Source organism: Equus asinus, chromosome 19 (genome assembly GCF_041296235.1).
Source record: "Equus asinus isolate D_3611 breed Donkey chromosome 19, EquAss-T2T_v2, whole genome shotgun sequence".
Classification (NCBI taxonomy): Eukaryota; Metazoa; Chordata; class Mammalia; order Perissodactyla; family Equidae; genus Equus; species Equus asinus.
Window position 1 is genome coordinate 24,800,808 of NC_091808.1, and position 21,464 is coordinate 24,822,271.

General features: G+C 39.4%; 1 long non-coding RNA gene across 1 annotated transcript in view; it reads left to right on the plus strand.

Moving 5' to 3' along the window:
* Nucleotides 1–9,956: 9,956 nt before the first annotated feature.
* Nucleotides 9,957–21,464, plus strand: part of LOC123278494 (uncharacterized) — a 41,315-nt gene continuing 29,807 nt past the window's right edge. Inside the window, exon 1 of the long non-coding RNA XR_006515905.2 lies at nucleotides 9,957–10,234. This is a non-coding gene — a long non-coding RNA (uncharacterized lncRNA). The remainder of the gene's footprint in view (nucleotides 10,235–21,464) is intronic.

Consider the following 21,464-nt stretch of genomic DNA (forward strand, 5'->3'; position numbering starts at 1 on the left):
GGAACTTTGCACACACTTCCTTCACTGTGTTCTTGCCTTTTCCCATTCTGCATCCATTTCTCCTTCCCATCCCCTGGTGCTTCTGATCAAGAGCTGTGCCAAGCCCACTGCCAGGTGCTTTGCTGTGAAATCACAGAAGCAATGGCCATGGAGGACCACAAATCTCCCATAGATTCTATACCAGCCTATTTCTTGATCCACATGAGCAGGTGGCCATGCTTAGCTTCCTGAAAACTGGTTAACTCATGTCAGGGCTGGTTAGTGACTTTTTTCTGATCTTTTTCAGACCTTTACTTCTTCAATTTCTTCCACAATTGTGTAAGATGTAATTACTATAATAAATTATTTATTCTATAATATCATAGTTGTTCTGCTTCCCTGATTAAACGCTAATTACTGAAATCTTTGGTAATGGAAACCTTGAGGTTCTAGGGCAACAGAAACTTAAAGATGATTACCTGAATTGGTTCTCTGATCTTACTGGATTTAAAGGCATCAATGTTACTGCGGCCAGTGGTAAAAGGGACACTGGCAATCCACTGACAAAGCAATTATTTAATGATCACTTTTTGGTGTATGTTTGAGGAATACTGACCCTGAGCTAACATCCGTGCCAATCTTCCTCTATTTTTTGTATGTGGGATGCCACCATGGCGTGGCTTGATGAGTGGTGTGCAGGTTTGTGTCCAGGATCCAAACTGGCAAACCCTGGGCCACGGATGGGGAGCGCACCAACTTATCCACTATGACACCAGGCCAGCCTCTTAAATGATCACTTTTAACACCTGTAACCAAGTGCCTATGGTAGACAAGCCTTTAAGAAGATCAATTTTATGCTATGGAATTTCTAGTGAAAATAAGGTACATAATGGGGTAGATTGCTTTTACAGGTACTGGAAAACTTGGAAAAATAAACCAATGTGATTGGAGTCTAAAATTCCAAGCTAAGCAGATTGGATTAGGTGGAAGGAAATAATGTTGAACCAAGCTGAATTTGTTGATGAGGGAGCACTACATAGAGATTCGGTGATAATGGTGACACTTTGAGTAGCAAAGAGAGAGTCTAACAATTTGGTTGACTGGTTGACTGAAACCTAGACCCAAAGGTAACTTATACTAAATAAAGTTGTGATGCTAGAGCTTTCTTGGTGTACTTAGAGAAGGGTATGCAAAGGCTCAGTGGGATTGGAACGCTAGGGGAGATTTGTTACATAAGACCTGCTCACACACCCCTTCACCTTGAGAAGGTCAAGAGGACACTGTCTCTACCAAGACTGTGCAAGGCTGTGAGAAATACATTTACGAGGCATCCTTGAAGGGCTCTGCAGTGTATATTCTGTAGAGGCCAGGAACAATAGGGGAATTCCTGCCATAAAACTGAACTCCTGGAATTCTCTGGAAATAATGGGAATTCCTGGATGGCAGTAGCTAAGTGGCAGCACATAATCACCAAAAACAATGTGCGCATGATGATTATAATGGGTAACAGAGCCAAGGTAGTAATTAGGATGACTTAACCATCAGAGACCTTTGACATTGCTAGATGATAAAGATGTCTCTAGAACTGAAATTAATTGGCAGCCTACTAAAATCTTACTTAATAAAGTGGAAAAGCTCTAGGTCTTGTGAACAAAAGTCTGACTTCAGTTACCACAACAGGCAGCTGTGATCAATCCTTCGGCCAATTCCCAGACTTGAGCCAGTTAACAGACTTAGAGTATCTTGAACAAATGTGAGGGCAGACCCCCTTGAGGAAGACCCCTGCTACAGAGCCAAAACTTTATAGGACATTCTCCCTCCTAGCCTTCCCCAAAGGGAACTGAGGTCACTTACTAACATGAGTATTATTGTCAAAATGTGAATAATCAGATTTTCAAGGATTACTAGACACTGTCTCTGAAATGACATTAATTCCTGGAAACCCTAACACCACTATGGTTGGCCACTCAGAATAGGGGTTTAGGAAGGTCAGGTATTGATGGAATACTGGCTTGGGCCCAGAGTGTCCCCAAATGTAATGAATTCATCATGTGTCCTCAAATGCTCCCTGTGAAGTTTTCTCCCAGTTTCAGAAGATATAATTTTAAATGAATGTACTTAGCAACTTTTGGAATCCTCATGTTGGCTAGCAAGGCAGAAAAGGCCACGTGGAAGCCATTACAACTGGCCCTGCATACAAAGATCATAAACAAAAGCAATGCCACATTCTTGGAGGGATTGCAGAGATTCGTGACACCACCAAGTACTTGAAAGATGCAGAGGTGGTGATTCTTACCATATTCCCATTCAGCTTTTCTGTTAGTCCTGTGCAGGAGACGGGCAAACCTTGAAGAATGAGAGTGGATTATAATAAATTTAATCAACTGGTCACTTCAATTGCAGCTGCTGTTCCAGATGTGATTTTTGTTGCTGAGGTAAATGTACACATCCCCTGGCACCTATATATGCAGATAAGAACCTGGCAAATGCTTTTGTCTCTGAACATCTATTCCGCAGCCAGCCATCAGAAGCAGTTTGCATTAAATGGGCAGGGCAAACAATACTGTCCTATCTCAGAGCTGTACCAACTCTACAATTTCTGCTTATAATTTCATCTTCAGGGACTTAGATCACCTTTTTATTCTAGGGGACATCATGCTGGTTCATTACTTTGATGATATCACACTGTTTGGACCCGGACATTATGAAGTACTTCAGACCCTTAGGTAAGACACATATATGCCAGAACAGGGGAAATTTACAAAAATTCAGAACCTTGCCATCTTGAAGAAATTTCTAGAGATTCATAAATCTTTCCCAAGGTGAAAAACAGTTGCTGCATCTAGCACCCCCTACCAATAAGAAAAAGGCATGATACCTAGTTTGGGCATGCTACTCCAACAGATTTACTGAGAATCTTGAAATCTTTCCACTTTTGAATGGGATGCAGAACAAGAGAAGTCTCTGCCACACCCCCAAGATACCATGTGAGCTGCTCTGCCACGTGGCCCAAATGACCAGCAGATCCAATGGTGTAGGAAGTCTGTGTGTCAGAAAGGGTCTTTAGTAAGCCCATATAGATGTATCATAGTGCAGAGCTTTAGAATTTGGGAACAAACGTCCTCTGACTGCTATTCTTTTGAGAAACAACTTCTAGCTTGGTTTGAGCCCTAGTAGAGACGGGACATTTGAGCCATTCGGAGCCATGAAGTGATCATATGAACTGAATTGTGTGTTTTGTGACTCAGCAAGCCCTAACCTGAGTGAGCACAGCAGCACGCCTCATCGTATGAAGTGGCATATACAGTATCAGACTCAAGCCGCTCATGAATGAATTGATAAGTTGCATGTTTAAGTGGTACAGACTCCCATGGCCCCTACACTGGCTACGTTGCTTCTTCTCTCAGTTTATACCTGTGATCTCATGAGAAGTTCCCTATGATCAGTTGCCCCCCCCCAAAAAAAAATTGAGGCCCAGTTTACAGATTACAGTTCTGCATAATATGCTAGCATTCCCTGAAAGTGGATAGCTGGAGCCCTACTGCCTCATTCTGAGGTGGCCCTGAAGGACAGCGGAGAAGAGAAATCTTCTTAGTGGTCTGAGCATTGAACAGTGCAGCAGTTGTTCAATTTGCCTGGAAGGAGAGACGGCCAGAGACCTGAATCTATGCTGCTTCATGGGTAGTGGCTAATAATTTAGCTGAATGGTCATGGATTTGGAAGAAATACAATGCGAGGACTTTGAAAACTGGAGATTGGAGGACTAGGGAAGATGTATGTAGACAGACCGCTCTGATTGGGCACAGAGTGTGAAGACATTTGTGTCAGAGGTGAATGCTCACCGAGGAGCAGCCTCAGCAGAAGAGGTTGGACAAGATGATCTTCTGTGGATGTCACTCAGTCTCTTCTCCAGTCATCCCTGTCCTTGCCCAGTGGGCTCATGAACAAAGTGATCACAACAGCAGGATGAATTCTATGCATGGACTCAGCAACATGAACTAGCACTCACCAAGGCTAACCTGGATATCACCACCGCTAAAAGTTCAACTAGCCAAGAGCAGAAACCAACACTGAGCCTTGATATGGCATCATTCCTCAGGGGAATCAGCCAGCCACATGGTGGCAAGTAGACAACACTGGACTACTTCCATCATGGAAGGGATAGAGCTTGGTTATCAATGGAATACACACTTACTCTGGATATAGATTTACCTTCTCTGCCTGCAGGGCTTCAGCCAAAACCACCATCAATGGACTTACAGAATGTGTTATTCATAATGATTGCATTCCACACAGCATTGCTTCTTACCAAAAACTCACTTTATAGGAAATGAAGTCCAGCAATGGCTCATGCTCTACCATGTTCCCTATCACCCTGAAGCAGCTGACTTAGTAGAATAATAGAGTGGCCTTTTGATGGCTCGGTTTCAGCACCAGCTGGGTGTCACAGTGGGAGGCAATAGAAACATCTTTGAAGAAGTGGTATATGCTCTAAACCACTGACAAATGTTGCTATTTCTCCCATAGCTAGGATTCTCGGCTCTGGGAACCAAGGGGTGGGAATGGGAATAGCTCCTCTCGCTTACCTCTAATGATCCACTGGCAAAAGCTTTGCTCCACCTCCACAACTTCAGGCTTTGTTGTTCTAGAGATCTTTGTTCCCAAGGGAGAAATGCTTCCACCAGGGAACACAAGAATGGTTCATTAAACTAGAAACTGACAGTGCCACTTTTCTACCTTGGGCTCCTCATGCTAGTGAACAGAAAGGCAAAAAAGAGGGTCATGTTATACTAGCTAGAGTGATTGATCATGACTATCAAGAGAAATGGGGCCGCTGCTACATAAGGTTGGTGGAAGTAAGTCTGAATTCAGGAGATCTCTGATGGAGCCCATTAGTACTTATATCCTATGATAAAAATTAATGAAAAAATACAGCCACCTCGTAAGATTGCATAGAGCCCAGACCCACCTCCCCCCACTTCTCTACTAAATAAAATGAGTTAATAGCGGTTAACCTTGTATATCAGTTTATTAATTTAAATTACAAGATATCAATAGGTGACTTAGAGGAACATACACCATGTAAATATGGACAAAGTGATTTTGCATGCTCTTTTGGAGGGAGGTTTAACATTTTTTAAGTTGTATATGTGATGGTTGCATGATGTTAGAGGGAAGCACAAATTTGTTATTATCTTTACTTAGCAATCACATATTGTTAAAAGAGAGCTAGATACATGCTAAATTGACAAATAGATCACGGTGCTTCCATACTGTCAATTTTGATAAATTGAAGGTATATGTCTATATGTTTTGCATTAGGATTGGCTGCTAGAGACCTTTTACATGGAATCTGGGAGGCGGAAGTGATGCGGCTACTATACTCTGAAGGCCGTTGCTTAAAGGCAGTGGAGAGCAGGTGCACAGGTGCCACGAGGTCCCGTTTGTCCTTACCTTCCCCACTGAGTCTCTTTCTTCTTCCCAAAAGTCTGTTTCATGCCTAGGCACAGATTCAGGAATAAGGTAATCTCTTTGAGAGCAAACCTTAGATGTTATTCATTGTTAAATCACAGGCCAGGCAGTCAACAAACGCTTCTTGATTTTCTTTAAAAAATTACCTTTGTGTTTTCCCTTTCTATTTTCTTCTATTAATGTTTTAAGAATTGAGTTAATTTCAGACTAGAAAGAATCAGAGATTTTAATTCTCATATTTAACAGATAAGCAGAGTTTTAGTACTCACTCAAATTTATTTATTTATTTTTGTTGAGGAAGAACTGCCCTCAGTTAACATCCGCTGCCAATCTTCCTCTTTTTTTTTTATGTGAGCCACCACCACAGCATCACCATTAAGAGTCAAGTAGTGTAGCTCTGCATCCAGAACCGAACCTGGGCCACCAAAGTGGCGTGCACAGAACCCCAACCACTAGGCCATCGGGGACAGCCCAGTGCTTATGCAAATTTACTCAACTAGTTGATGGAAGGACAAATACTAGAATCAGGTCTCTTGGCTTCTAGCCCCCTGCTTTGTCTTCTCCATTATATGGCTTAATTGTAATGAAAATAACTTGCCTTTGTCAAGTAATTTATATGTTTCAATATGTCACACATGTTATCTTAGTTAATCCTTTCAATAACTCTGAGGTAAGCAGGGGGATTATTTCCTTTCTTCAAGTAAAGCAGTAGAGACAAAAATGAATCAAGTTACTTATCCAAGGTCATTTTTTATATAAAAATAAAAAAATTTTTTTCTTTTACACTTTTTTTTTGCTGAGGAATATTAGCCCTAAGCTAAATCTGTTGCCAATCTTCTTCTCTTTTTTTGGCTTAAAGAAGATTAGCCCTGAGCTAACATCTCTGCCAATCTTCCTTCACTTTATATGCAGGTCACTGCCACAGCATGGCTGACGAGTGGTGCAGGTCTGTGCCCAGGATCTGAACCTGATAACTTGGGCCACCGAAGTGGAGCATGCTGAACTTACCCACTATGCCACAGGGCCAGCCCCTCTTTTACACTTTTTAAAGGATATTATAAAAACAAATGGCTTTTTATTCTTTTTGTCTTGCAGATGGCTGAATTTGTAAAATGCGTGAATTAATGCATTTGCAAAGAATAGACCAACAATCAGTTATTTTGTCATTTTCGTGATGAATGTGTATCATCACAGAGTCCACCTGACTCTGGTGGCCAGCATAGATGGTGAGGACAGTGACTCAAGGGATATTTTTGTGAAAGACTTTTGAAAGGGGCAGGGAAAAATGACCGAGTGTCCTTTCAGTAGAGTACAGAGTGTTGTCCGGCAGACTCTCTGGGATTGTCTGATCTATGGGGGTGTGAACGTTTGGTTGTCTTGGGTCTGTTTATGTAGCAGCTCTGTACAGATGGAAGTTAGGGTGCAGCTGTTTCACGTCCATCGTGAAGCAAATGAATCCTCTTCATTACAAAACAGATGGACTTTGTCCAGTAAAGAATATAAATCTCATTTCAGTGCCCAAGTTATAAGAGAGCAGGGCATCTTGATTACTGGTGTCATCAGGTTATCAAATGGAGAAGAGAAAATCAGTCTGTTTTCCTAAAACATGTGGAATGAGCATTAGACAGCCAAAAGCAAGCAAACCAAAACAAGAAATATCCAACATAGATGCCTAAAAATGTACAAGAAAGCAATGGTGCAAAATGATAATGACAGATTGGCAGTAAATATTTTCAACATGTACATTATATACACATAAACATATACATATCTATATTTTATAAAGAGGTCTTTCAAATCATTAAGAAAAAAAAATCATCCACAAGAACCAAAAAATAGAAAGGTTGGTAAAGGATACAAAAAGGAAAAACATACAGAAATAAAAATCACCTGATGGGACACTTAATGCCACTACTAATCAGGTGGATGCAAGTTAAATGACAGTGAATTTTTTGCCATCGATTATGCACGTTAAAAAGGACAGCGTTCCCATGTTCATTACAGCATTACTCACAATAGCAAAGGAATGGAAACAGCCTAAGTGGCTGTCCACCAGTGAATGGATAATGGAAATATGGTATATATATATCTAATGTAAAACATGGCGACTACAGTTGATGAGACTGTACTGGATAATGGAAATTTGCTGTGAGAGCAGAACTTAAATGTTCTCACCAAAAAAAATGAGGTAAGTATGTTGTATGCTTTAAATATCTTACATTTAATTAAATTAATTAATCAATCTAAATTAATCTTATAATTTTGTCAATTATACCTCAATAAAGCTGGGGGGACAAAAGGATTGTAGTCACATGCAAGGCTGTGGGTGGTAAAAGATGCTATCTACTTTTGGAAGGACAGTTTTAGTACTCAAAAAGCTCTGTGCAAAAATACTGACCTGTAATTTTACTCTTAGATATCTATTGTGCAGTAATGCTTACATAAGTGCACAAGAAATATGAACAAGAGTATTTTTTATGGCATTGTTGGTAATATCAAGAAATGGTAAAGTAAAATTAATACATAAAACAAACTTCTGGAATAATCTACACCAAACAGTGTTTACCTGATCAACAGCATTAATGTTTTCACCACTGGTGAGAGAAGAGGGCTGGGTGAGACAATCATATTTTTTCTTACATCCTTTTCTATTGTCGGAATTTGTTACAAACAGTTAGGTATTTTTTTTTATTACTTTTATAATATAAGAACTTTAAACGGAGAAAATAAAACTACCTGTTCCTAGCCCAAATTTGAGGCAATGAAATTCTTTAGTTCTACTCATAATACTTAACAATGTGATTATTTCTAATGTTCTTCTATTTGAGGAAAGAGAAGAGCAGAGAAACTCAGAAGGGGTTATTTCTTACTAAAGTGTTAGTGATTGAGCCTTTTGAAGTAGGGAGACATTTACACCCAGATTGCCATTATTTTTAAGTTGAAAAGAGCTGATTAAGTCTGGGCAAGTGGCTTAAATATGAACACCTATGTTAAGTGCTGTTTCTCTGCTGAAGACTATGTGTGGGACAACCAACAAAATTGACGACTTCTTCCAATGTTTTGTTTTCAGAAATGGCTGCATTAAAGTGACAGGGAGTGCGATGTGAGGAAAAGAGTGTTGAAAGAAAGGCCTGAGCCTATGGCTGGCCCTGAGTCCCACTAGCTGTGTGACCTAGCTGTGTACACATAGCCACAAGCTTCCAGTCCCTCTGTGTAGTGATGTTAGTGCCACTCTTCCTTCTTCACAGGGTTGACCTTTGGGCTGAATGAGAGTTCACGTGTGAAGGCATTTTATAAACTGTATCAAAATGAAAGATGTTACCACATCAGGACCTACTTTATAGACTTTCTTCTCACCCTGTGCTTTTCCTTCTTAGACCTCAAACTAATGCAGAAACAAGGAACTGGGCAATGTTTGTGCAATGTTTAATGTTTGCCTCAAACTCTGGATTCTTCTTCGGTTTTTTTTTGTGTGTGTCAGTTTTCTATTACTTAACCAAGTACCTGGCACTCAGTATCTGCTCCATAAATAGTTGAATAAGTGAGTGAGCGAATGAGTGAATAAAATCAGGGTTAATTTTACCTCTGTGTTCCCCAAAGCTTTTCTAGCAATGTACAGGTTAACTGAAACACGTGAAAGAGTTTGTTTAGGAAAACAAAATCACCACATTTCCCAGACTTCAGAGCTGTAGTTTTGGGGTAGGGGGTTTGAGAACCTTTATCCCACCCCCACTGGCTCAGAGGAATTCCATCAGGGCAGCGAGACCATAATCTGCCACAGCCACTGCCCCTCTGCTGTGCAGGAAACACTGGCAGGATGAGCTCGGTCCTGTCGCCTAATGCATTTCTGGAGAGATCGCCTTCAGAATTTTTTATTTAGGGTCAGCCAGAGAATTTAGAAAAGCTATTGACTTTAAAGGGACAGAACACCAAGCAAAAAACCTCTTTTGAAGCACAGACTTCATTGTTGTTTTTATTATAACATTTAAGTGTCAATTTTGGGACAACTTTCATTAACAAACCAAACCTAAACCAATCAAAACCAAAAAGGCTCTTCTTGCCCGTGCTTTATGTTGATGGAATGGAGTTTGCAGCCAACTGATCTGTGCTCTACACGACTGCCCTTGGCATCTTTGAAAAGTACTTTGATCCTTAGTTAATTATTTCTCCAATATCCTTTCATTACATTTACTTGACGTTATAAGCATCTTTCTCTGTACATCACATTAAGGGTATATAGGCAATTCTGAAATTAAATAACAAAGTGGCTGTAAGACACATTCTAGCTCCAGGTGGTAAAATCTTGAAAATATTGGATTTTCTTTGCTTTTTTAACAAAGGGAAAGTAATGATTTTCTGAATCTTAATAGAGAGTGAAAACATTTTGGGAAATGTTCTAAGCTTAAAGACTCGCTCAAAATGCATCTACTTCTCTTGCAAAAGGTAAACAAACCTGATTTTTCTTCAACTGGATGTTCCCTCAGTCCAGTAAGAGAGAGACTCTGGAAGACGGTCGTTAGAATGAAACGTGAGGGAGGCCCAGAGATAGAAACACGAAGGGATGTAACTGTCTTTACCTAATTCCTTTCTTCCTCCTCCCCCATCTTTGGGATAGAATTCATGCAGATTTAATCAGCGCTCTTCGTGGTTTTTATTCATTCTGTCACCAGATGGTGCCGCACTCTGTGAAGGCTCTGCGTGGAGCCCTCTTTCTCCCGGCAGTCAGGAGCTGTGGTCTTGCTAGAACGCACAGTAAAGAGCACGACAAACTGCTAAGTAGAAGGTGGGTTTTTATTTCCCATCAGCTTGTCTATATTTATGCCTCTCTTTGCAGTGTAGTGGTATTTTTTTCTCAGTCCTCTAGGGCAGTTTCCTTTTATTTTGTCCCAATGCATTATTAAACATTACTTTGCGATAAAAATAATTTAACAATTTTTTTTCCAAATTGTAATACGTCTTCTCTAAGTTTTGCATCCTGCTGAGACATAGTTTAATAGGGAATGCCAAACTGAAGCTTATGCCATATTAGATGTGTTGTGCAAATTCTGATAATCTGTACCCCTGTAGTTATTAAGGAAAATGAAACTTGCGTAAGACAATGACATGTCACAGTTTATTAGGACTGTCAAAACTTTTTTTAAAGAGTCATTATACCAGTAATTTTTGCTGACATCATAGAATATAGGGTACGCTCATTAGGATAAATGTTAACTGTAAAATAAATTAAACAAAATTAAACAAAACAAACCAGAATTTATTTTATAAAATAAATTGCAAAGAGAATATTCCAAAACAAATAAATTATGGGATTTTGACGTAAGACTTCTCTTAATGCACATAAGAAAAAGAATGCTACATAAAGAGACACTTTGTTCTCCGAACAATTGTAGTCTAATATTCTGATTCCTTTGTCAAAGCCGTGTAATGTAAGTTAGTGTTATTCTGTAAATATTATTTAGAAGTGATTAATATAATAATACCTGCATTTTGTTTCCTATAGATTCTTTTGTTTTTCCTGAAGTTTATACTTGTCTTTGTTTTTATTTGTTTAGTTTCCTATATACCAACCATTAATTTGTCTCCTAAATTTCTAACTTTAATATGTTTAATATATTTCTAAATTTAACGTATTTTAAAAATCAAATATCATTTTGTTCTTTGAATTATGCCTTTTGGAGCCTTGTTTTATCCAGTTACAATCTAGACTTTTCATCTCTAGGCCTTCAATGCCACTATCATCCTGAGGCCTTAATTAATATCCTAAGACTTTGTTTCAACTTTTTCTTGGTTTTCTTCCCCATTTAGTGGAAAATATCATCCAATAACTTCTTGAGAAATATCATAAGTGATAGATGTCTTGAGTCCATGCCTGAAGAATGCTTCTGTTCTGCCCTCACCCTTGATTATTAGTTGGTCTTATTTAGACTTAGGGATTGGAAATAATTTCTCTTCAGAACTTTGAATGTGTTGTGCCATGACCTTCAAGCTTGCAGTGTTGCTGTTAAGAAGTTCTGTGTTCATATGTTCTGATTCTTTTTTTAGTCTGTGAAAGTTTTTAGGATTTTCTCTTTATCCATGGTTTTCTGCTGTTTCACAGGGATTCCCTCAGTATAAATCTGTTTTAAAATCATTGTGTGGGATCTTGAGAGTTATTTCAACTGGGAATGCATATTTAATTCTGGGAAATTTTCTACTGTTTTAATTTATTCTCTTTTGAAAATTCTATCTCCCAGACCTTCTATCCAATTCTCTTGCCTTTTCCCCACATCTTGGTTTTCATTAATTTTTAATTTCTGCTATCATATTTTTCATTTTCAATATTTCTTTCATGACTTCTGGTTGTTGTCTTTAAAAGCTCTTGTTCTCATTTCATGAATGTAATGGCTAATAATTTTTTGGTGTTTTTTTTTAAAGCTTCAGCGCATGGTTGTGCATCCTGGTTGTTAGTTTAATTCTCTATGTGAGCCTCCTGGTTCCACGACCAGGAAACAAACCCGGGCCATGGTGCTAAGAGCACCAAATCTTAACCCCTAGACCACCAGGGCTGGCTCTTGGTATGTTTTCTTTAATCCTACTTTACCTGTGTTTGTTTTGTTTCTTTTTTGTTTTAGACTCTGGTTTTCATGTTTGAGTCTTTGCTTAAATGTCTAATGATCCTTTCATGTTTGTGTTAATTCACATGAAATTGCTACTTTTATAGGTTAGAAAAGGTTGAGTATTGGCAATTTTATATGGTTTAATTAAGAATAAGGTCTTAAAAAGCTAAAGTAGTAGATGCAGAGTGGGCGTGTTGACAGCTGGGTCATTTAGGAAGTGGCACCCTACTTCTACCCTCAGCTGTGTCTGGTTCCCTAAGTACAAGAGCCTGTCCTGTGTGACTTCTCCAGACAGCAAACCTCCAGTCTACTGCTGGAATAAAAAAGGGTTAGTGGCCTGAGAATACAGACAAGGGAAGAAGATCCAGAGATATAACTATTTATTTAAAAATTTCTACCAATCCTACTTTCCACCGTACTCTGCATTTTAGAAATACCTGGAGTGAGCAATTCCCGAGCCTTCCCAACGTTCTGCAGCAGGCGTCGGCTTGCTTCTCCTTCACCTTGCCTGCCCCCTTGCCCTTGTATTTTGCTATGTCAGTTGCCATTTATCCTTTTACTTTCCAAAACTTTAACTTCTATTGTTTTCTGCTGTTTCTTCTCCTGTCTTTTATTTGTGGGCTTATGCCTGTTGTTTTTTTTTTTTTCATGCTTGAGGAACATTGGCCCTGAGCTAAGATCTGTTGCCAATCATCTTCCTTTTCTTTTTTTCTCCCCAAAGCCCCAGTGCATAGTTGCATATCCCAGTTGTAAGTCACTCTGGTTCCTCTATGTGGGATGCCACCACAGCACGGCCTGATGAGCGGTGTGTAGGTCTGCACCCAGGATCCGAACTGGTGAACCCCGGGCCAGGGAAGCAGAGCAAGTGAAATTAACCACACTGCCATGGGGCTGGCCCCAAGCTTATGCCTATTTTATATAGTTCATTTTGGGGAAGGAACAGAGATAGATGCATGTGCTCACTCCCAAAAATTTTGGGTTAAAAATTGAGACAATTTATTTTCACCACTTAATTTTGTAGAAACACATCATCCCAGAAAAGTGGGATTTGATCAAGTCATTGAGAGTTCAGTTATACAGAACCAGGACTAGACTCCCGATGCCTGATTCTCAGTATAATTTCTGCTCCAACATTCTCTCTCCTTACAGCCCATCAATCTTTCCTCTTCATTACACATATGATTGGATTTTATTTCAAGGAACTTACCTCTACTTCTTTAAATAATTCAACAGCCACAAGGCTATAGCAAATTCACTCCCTGGCTCATTGCTTGTAGAAAGTGCTTTTCCATTGTTGTCCCAATATATGCGTGTGCCCCTCTAGTGAATGATGAAGTGTTTAAATTTTCACAAGTAGTGCAGCAAAAAGTAGGCAGTCATTATTTTTATATGTGGAATGAATGTTCATAACCTAGAGGAGAGATTTGTTCTGGGTTGGAGATAACAAGTGTTTTTCTTTTTAAACAATTGTAAGAACAGAACAAATGAACCTCATGAATGGTGTGATCTAATCTTCCTAAATTGTCTCCCTTCTTCTAACTTTGCCCTTTTACGTTCCTCTCTTTACATAACCAGAACAATTCTCATCTCTTGCCTGTTGCAAACCTGTGTTGGTTTTATGAGAATCTTGAGGTTTTTCCAGCATCATTTTTGTTGAATAATATTATGAAATATTTTTTTAAGTTATAATATCCAGTATGTATGCAATGAAAGTTAGAGATAATCTTAGAGATTGAATTTCTTTATTATCTAACTAAAAATCTTTGTTTTCTAATCAGGAAATATTATTGTCCTTTTTTACACTAGTAAGCAACTTCTTTACTTTTTTTCCGAAATTTAAGGCGTATTTTAAAAACAAATTTTTATTTTCTTATGAAACTTTTAAGGTTTTGCAACCTACAAATCAATGACTGTGATTTGGGAAATTTACTGTAGATTCTTAGTTATGTGAGTCATATTACACAACTATATTTCTGAAAATTCTTTGGCATTTAAAAGTTATCCTGTGTTTGTTCTTTGTAAACTAAAGGCCACCTTTTTCTATCAGACCTAAGGTTTCTCCTAGAGCAGTTTCTTCTGATATTTCAACTGACAAGAAAGGAAGAAAGAAAAAGAAAGGAAAAACAATAGAAAGGAAAGAAGGAAGAATGGAAGGAAGGAAGGAAAAAAACCATAATGCACGCAAAAGTTCCCCATCACTAAAACCAAAGTGAAAGGTTAATACTCTGCTAGTAGGAATATTACTTTTCCTAGCATTTTTACCAGTAATAATAACAGCGACAACAGTCATTTATTGAATGCTGTCTATGTGCCAGGCTCAGAAAAAAACATTTTGCAAGTATCTTCTCACTTAATATCCATGCTGCAACTTAATGCTGGTGCTACAAAATGTTAATTAACTTGCTCTGGGTCACCCAGCTAGTAGGTGGCATTGCCACCTTGAACCCAGGTCTCCTAATTTGATGCTCTGACACTATCCGATATTGTCTCACAGTATCTCCCATCATTAAATCATGAATAAAAATGCAAAAATATCCTTCAAGGTTGAGTTAAGAAACTGGAAATATTTGTGGTTACGCGTTTTGTTTCCTCCATTGAAAAATAGATCGTGTTTCACAGTTTTAAATCACAACAATTCCATTAGCATTCAGCTTTTGCTGTGAAAGGGTTTGGATCTTTGCCATAAAATGCCCTTTAAAGTGAAATTTGGCCAAGTTGTAGCCTAGGACCAATAGCGGGGCAAAATTGAACTATTAAAATGAAATTGCCAGACTTGAGTGGTCTAGCAACCATAATGCATTATGCTGACTACGTAGATTCCAAAGTTCTTTTTAATGCCAATAAAGAACTACTTTTTCATGTTCAGAGATATTCGCAAATAGTTTACCTAATTTCTTTCACTTATTTTGGAACCATGCAGTCATACGAGCTTGTAAACCACAGCTAGAAGAAGATGCGTACTTCCCATCCCCCAGTTCCATACCCAATCCATTATGTACAGGAACCTAGGGTAGGGAATACATAGCCTGAGCTGTAATGCACAGAATTATTGGCTTATTTGGCAAGTTAGGACTCTTGGTTGTAAATGAGAGAAATTCAAAAGGACTTAGACACAAAACGAATTGATTGGTTCTTGTAAATATAAATTGGAGGGGTATTTGCCTTGAGGCATGCCTGGATCCAGATGATGTAATAATGTTGTCAGGAACCTGATTCATTTCAGCTCTCAACTTTCCTTCCTCTGTGTTTTCTTAATTCCTAGGCAGGCAATATTCAAATGATGGCAAATATTCTGAATTTAGCTTAGTAACATCAGAAGTATAAAAGTGCCTCTATCCTTGTCACTTTGGCCAATGTTCCTGGAATGGCTACCATTAGCTCCTTTTGTGTCCTGTACCCATTCCCGAAGAATGACCCAGGCGGAGGCATGGAGTGCCCTGAGTCACCACTTGAGTCTGGAAATTTCATTTTAATAGATTAACTGTGCTCCACTATTGCCCCTAGGTCACAACTTGGCCAAAGTTTACTTTAAAGGACATTTATCCACTCCTGTGGCTGAGGGCTGGAGTCGCTCCCACTCGAATCTCGTGGTGGGGGCAGTGAAGAGGTGTTGTTCCTGTTACTAGAAGAAGGGGAAATAGATGTCGGTCAGACAAAACAAAAGGAATCTCGTATACCTGGACTTTTTTCAAGTGACAGAGAAATACAGTAATCTCTCACAACATCTCATTTTATTGGCATGAAATTCTACTTTATACTAATTTCCTTCAGTTTAACTTTTCCTTGTTTGAGCATATTTAGGTTCTAACATAAGCCTGGATTTCTAATTGTTTCCCTTCGCAATAATTAGAAAGAGAACTAAACATCAGCATAGAAAATAGAGGTAAAGTGAGCCACAGAACAGGAAAAGAACCATTTAGGATAAACTTAGGAAGCATACTAAATGCTGGATTCTGCATTAGAGAGCTTCCAACTTCAGTTACAAATGCTACATCAAGGGGACCCATGGCGTCTGCTTGGAGTGACTTTATCTTGACTAGAACCAACATTTTATGCCTTCCTGTGTATTAAGAAGGAGTTTAAAAAAAATTAGCAACTCAGCTAAGCTTTTCTCATCACTAGTATCAACATTACAGTGTGTCTCTGGGACTGTGGTAAATGTAGGAGGTGAGAATAAATAACTATAAATCATAAAATCAGAAAGGTATTAAACATTTCCTTGAAGAAATAGTATAGAGAGTAAATTTTAGCATTCATATTATAAGTAGCCAGGAAAGTTAATCAAAGAATGTCTGGTTGAAGCTGTAGGGAAGAAAAAATAAATTTTTAAAAGTTTATAATGAGGAATAAAATGTAAATGAGAATTAATTGTACAGTGCTTCTTATTATTACTAACCTGGAGTAATAAGGAGCCTGGGCCATGGTGAGGATTAAGTGAGACGATAATTGCAATACGAGGCTCAGGGAAAGTCCTCAACAATTGTTAGACGTGATACGGAACTTAAACGTCCTCCCATACTGTTTTATTTTAATTACAGTGAAAAAATTGATAACGGCTTTCATAACTTCACTTACGACCTTGTGTCCTGGCTTTAATTTTTCCTGAAGGTCTCGGCTTTCTCAATCATGCATTTTCTAATCCAAGTAGTTTTCGTGAACCAAGTCAGTAAAGCCAACATGGAGAGTGCGTTGAGTATATATTCCCTGGACTCTGAGGGAAAACTGCAGATGAGTCTGGGCTAAGAGGGTTTTAGAGGAAGCTTCCCCTTCAGTGTGGCCACGGAGACTTGGGAAGGTGGAAAGAGGGAGGGCTGGAGCTCTGCAGTGCTGCAGTTCCACTCAGCTTCCTGTCTACAGCCTGGGAGAGTTAGCCTTCCAGCCCCAGCAGGCCCGAACTCACTCACAGAGCTGCAGTGGGTGCCTAAGGAAGGCTCTATATTTAGGGAAAGCACCCTGTTAGCAGCTTTCTCTTCTCTCAGCCCCTTGGCCCCCACTCCAGTCCATTCTTAGTTCTGTAGCCTACTCTCCCTATGATGCATTTTGTTAGTCCTGATTCATGTATTGCTTAAGTAAGAGGAGCTGGCATTTGAGGTGAATCTAGGTTTTGCTCTCTCCCTGATTGTCACCCTCCATATTTCATCAGAGGAGCCAATCCTTCCTCATGAATATTCTAAGCATTTCCCCTGCTTTCCACCCTCACCTCCATGACCCAGGTGCAGACTCTGATGGCCAACCCCTGAGAGCGTTGCAGGGGCATTTTATGGTCTCTCTCCTTCTTTTCTCTTCCTTTTGAAAGCTCTCCTCCACAGAGCAACCAAAAGTAATCTCCCTCAGAGGTAAATGTGGCATTTCACTTCCCTGTTCAACATTCTTCAGAGGCTATCCCTTAAACTACAGGACAAAAATCTACAATCCTTCATTTGGCCCTCAAGGATCGCAATGATGTCTCCTGCCAACTGTCCAACCTCAGTTCTTAGGCCCTGGCCCTCCCAGCAGGTTGGATCTTTAACTTCCAGACATCTAAATTATGTGTAGTTCTCTGAACTTGTCATTTTCTCTACCCTCTGAATTTGCACCTGCCTTTCCCTCTTCTGAGGACCCTTTCCTCTTGCATCCCCATAAAACTCTTGCTTTTCTAAGATTTCATTTCCAGTGTTATTTATTTGTTTTTATGAAACCTTCTCTGACATTGAAGATCTTTAATTCATTTATTCATTCATGTATGCTTTTGTTCAATATTTATCAAGTGCCTAATATACACTGGGCCCTTAAATGCTCCTTCTGTTACATTCTCACTGAACTTTTCTATTTATTCATAGCAGCGTTCCTATTGTGCCATAATCTTTTTGTTTTTGGCCTTGTTCTAAAAACACTTGAAGACCTGAAAGGACAAGAGCTGTGTCTTTTAATCTAATCCTTCCAGGCTAGATTAGTACCTGGCATGTAACAGGTACACACTCAAATAATTGCTGAATGAAGGACCTGACTTGGAAGGGTGGGGAAATTAAAGAGGCAATTGGGTTGGGACAGGAAACTGGGCATCATCCTGGTGGGAGTTAGCTATACTGCAATCCTGCCTCGAACCAGCCCTGTGCTCTCCTTGCTGTGCCTCTTCAGAGGAGCCCTGGGCAATCAGAACAGTAAATGGGTTAATTGCTTAGAACCTTTATTAGTAAAGAGAAATTTAAGATAAAACAATGTCAGGAGATATTGAGCAATACTGCACAGACACGCCCCCCCCAATTTATTTATTTATTTGTTTATTTTTTTGGTGAAGAAGATTGGCCTTGAGCTAACATCTGTTGCCAATCTTCCTCTATTTTGTATGTGGGATGCCACCACAGCATGGCTTGATGAGCAGTGTGTAGGTCTGCACCTGGGATCTGAACCTGCATATCCTGGGCCGCCAAAGTGGAGCATGCGAACTCCATCACTATGCCACAGGGCCAGCCCCCTAAAGAAATTTTGAGAGCCATTTTTCACTTTCCATTCTAGGGAAAATAAGCCACATTTTGCATCATCAGTTTGCCTTCCCACAGGCAATAACTGGTTGCTATGAGGAGTAACGACTGTATTTCTCTGATAAATTGGATTCATTAGGATATGGACATGCTGATTTGTGATGGAAATTTTGAAACATATTACATATTCCTGTTTCCAAAATACTCTCCTGGTTTACTTTCTTTATTCTGAAGGGATCTTGTGGAATACTGAAGTATGTGTGGAATTTTACATGGTGGTTTTATTCATTTCACAGCTATGGTCATGCACTTTTGTTTTTGTGGTAATATTGAGATGGTTCCAAAACATGATTATTAAACCATATTTTGAAGTTTTGACTCCAGGATGAATACCTGTAGTATTTGATGACATTTATATAATAGTCTAAAATGCTCTTATTATGGCATTATGGACAATGAAAAATATTGAATGCATGCATAAAGTGGATAAAAGGACAAAATTATTTTTTACTATCATACTACTTTGCAGCTCACTTTTGTTCAAGTTTTCCTTTGGGTTTTAATATTAACAATCCCTCAGTCTATGACTATTTTAGTATGTTAACTATGTAATAGGAGTTGTACTAGGCACTGAAGGTAGTGAGGGCATAAATAATTACTCATTGAGCATCATGGGCCAAGCACCATGCTTAGGACGTAGCACATACTATCTTATTTGACCTTTTTTAAATTGAGGTATAATTGACATGTAACATTGCGTTAGTTTCAGGTGTACAACATAACGATTTGATATTGTGTATCTTGTAAAATGATCACCACAATAAGTCTAGTTAACATCCATCACCATACCTGGTTACAAGATTTTTTCTTCTTGTGGTGAGAACTTTTAAGATCTGCTCTCTATGAAACTTTCAAATATGCAATACAGTATTATTAACTATAATCACCAAGCTTACGTTACATCCCCAGGACTTCTTTACTTCATAACTGGAGATTTGTACCTTTGGACCTCTTTCACTCATTTCATCCACCCCCTGACCCCTCATTTAACTTTTATAAGAGGTGGCATTCTCTCTATTTTACACGATAAGTAGTAATATCTCTATTCCAAAAATGAAGGAAAATGAGCTCTAAGAGGGTTAAGAAGATAAATTAGACCTATTTCTTCCTCTCAAAGGACTCCTGACTGTAGAAACAGTCAGAAACGACCACCTTGGGGGATTCTTGGAAAGTGACATACTTTCTCACCATTCCCACTTTCCCCCTCTGGGCAAAGCTAATGCTGCAGCCTCCCAGCAGAGCTGGCCTTCAGTTCAAGTGAAGCCACAGTCTGTCAGCGTTCTCACGAGAAGAACTCACGCTGTACTTTCACTCCCCAGGGCGGCCTGGGGCCTGGAGATTGGTATGGGAGAGGGTATTGGATTCTGGGGAGGTGCTGGGCTGCCGGGTTCTGAGAACTCCTAAGATGAACGTTGGTATCAACCTGCTGGAGGGAGTGTGGTCTCCTGGGCGCTCATGGAATTGTGGACCAGCTCAACAAGTGACAAGTTCACATTCCTCATGGGGCCAGGAGGGCTTGGGGAGGCCGGGGAGATGAGAGTCTTCCTCCTGGTATCTCAGCGGGGGGCCAGTAACCTTTTGGGGGCTTTAGGGGCAGCAACAATTGTGCTTTAGACAACATATGGGGACTGCAACAACTTAAATTACTCCGAAGTCTGCTGAGCTCCAATGAGCCAACGCATGAAAATAGCAAAACATCTATGAGCCCCAGCTTCCGAGGATATGGAGAATAAGAGAAGTTCAGGATAGGTGTCCTGATGTGATGAAGACCATAGAAAGAACAAATGGCAACTTGAAGAACTATAAAACACACAGCAGTATTTAAGGAGACAACACAGTACAACAAAGGCTTTCTACTTCAAAAACAAGACTGTCAAACTAAAAAATGGGGATCAGTGGATGACGTGAAGAGTGCTGAGCTCTGAATTTGTGACCTTGAAGATCAAGGGGGAGAAATATCATAAAGCACAGAACTAACAATACGAGAGATTAAAATCATGAGGAAAAAGATTTAGGGGAGCAAGTTAAAAAGCAAAATAATTCGTAAAATTGATACCAGGAGTTCCCTCTGTGAATAACGGGCAGCATAGAGGCAGAAAAGACACAGGTAGGGGTGCAGTTTTGGGGAGCATGGAATAGCACGCAGCAGAGAACAGGAGTTGGGGGGGGAGTAAAGGAGAAAGGAAAAGACTTCCTTGGAAAGGAGTCTGATATAATCCTATTTATAGATAATTTTATACAGGAGTGCATGGGACGGTATACTATTTTGTGTTTACATATAATTTATATGTTAATTATTAGAAGAGTTAATTTCTACAGATTTGGGGGCAGCCATAATATATTATTAATTGAAAAAAAGTACATTCAGGGTAGTGTATAGAATATGGTGCTGTTTTGATTAAAAAAAAATCAAAGCCCTGTGTGTGCGCATGTGTATGTGTGTGTATGGGGTATGTATGTGAGTTGGTGTGTGTTTGTGTGTAGGAGAGGAAGTTAAATGAGAGAAGAGAAAATGACTTTTGCAGTCATCTTCGTGCTGTTTAACTGGTTACCAGAGTCGTGTATTGATTTCATAATTTGGAAAACATCAAATTAATAAATCAGAATAAAACAGTTTAAGGTGCTAATAGCTGGGTAATATAACAAGAGTAATGAGGTGCAGGTATCTGGTGGGCTCCCAGATCAAAAGCCATAGCCGAAAATGCAGATCAAGGGCGGTTCTCTTTATAGTAAGAGAGGAGCAGACCTCTCCTCGGCAGTGGCCGCCGCACCGTGAGGCTTGCTCCTTAAGTAAAGAAGGAGGAAATGATGCAGAGAAGTAATTCTTACAAAAGGTGGAAAATCACCCCTTAGAGGGCATTTTGGAAAATTGTGGGGCTCTTTAGTTATTGTTGTC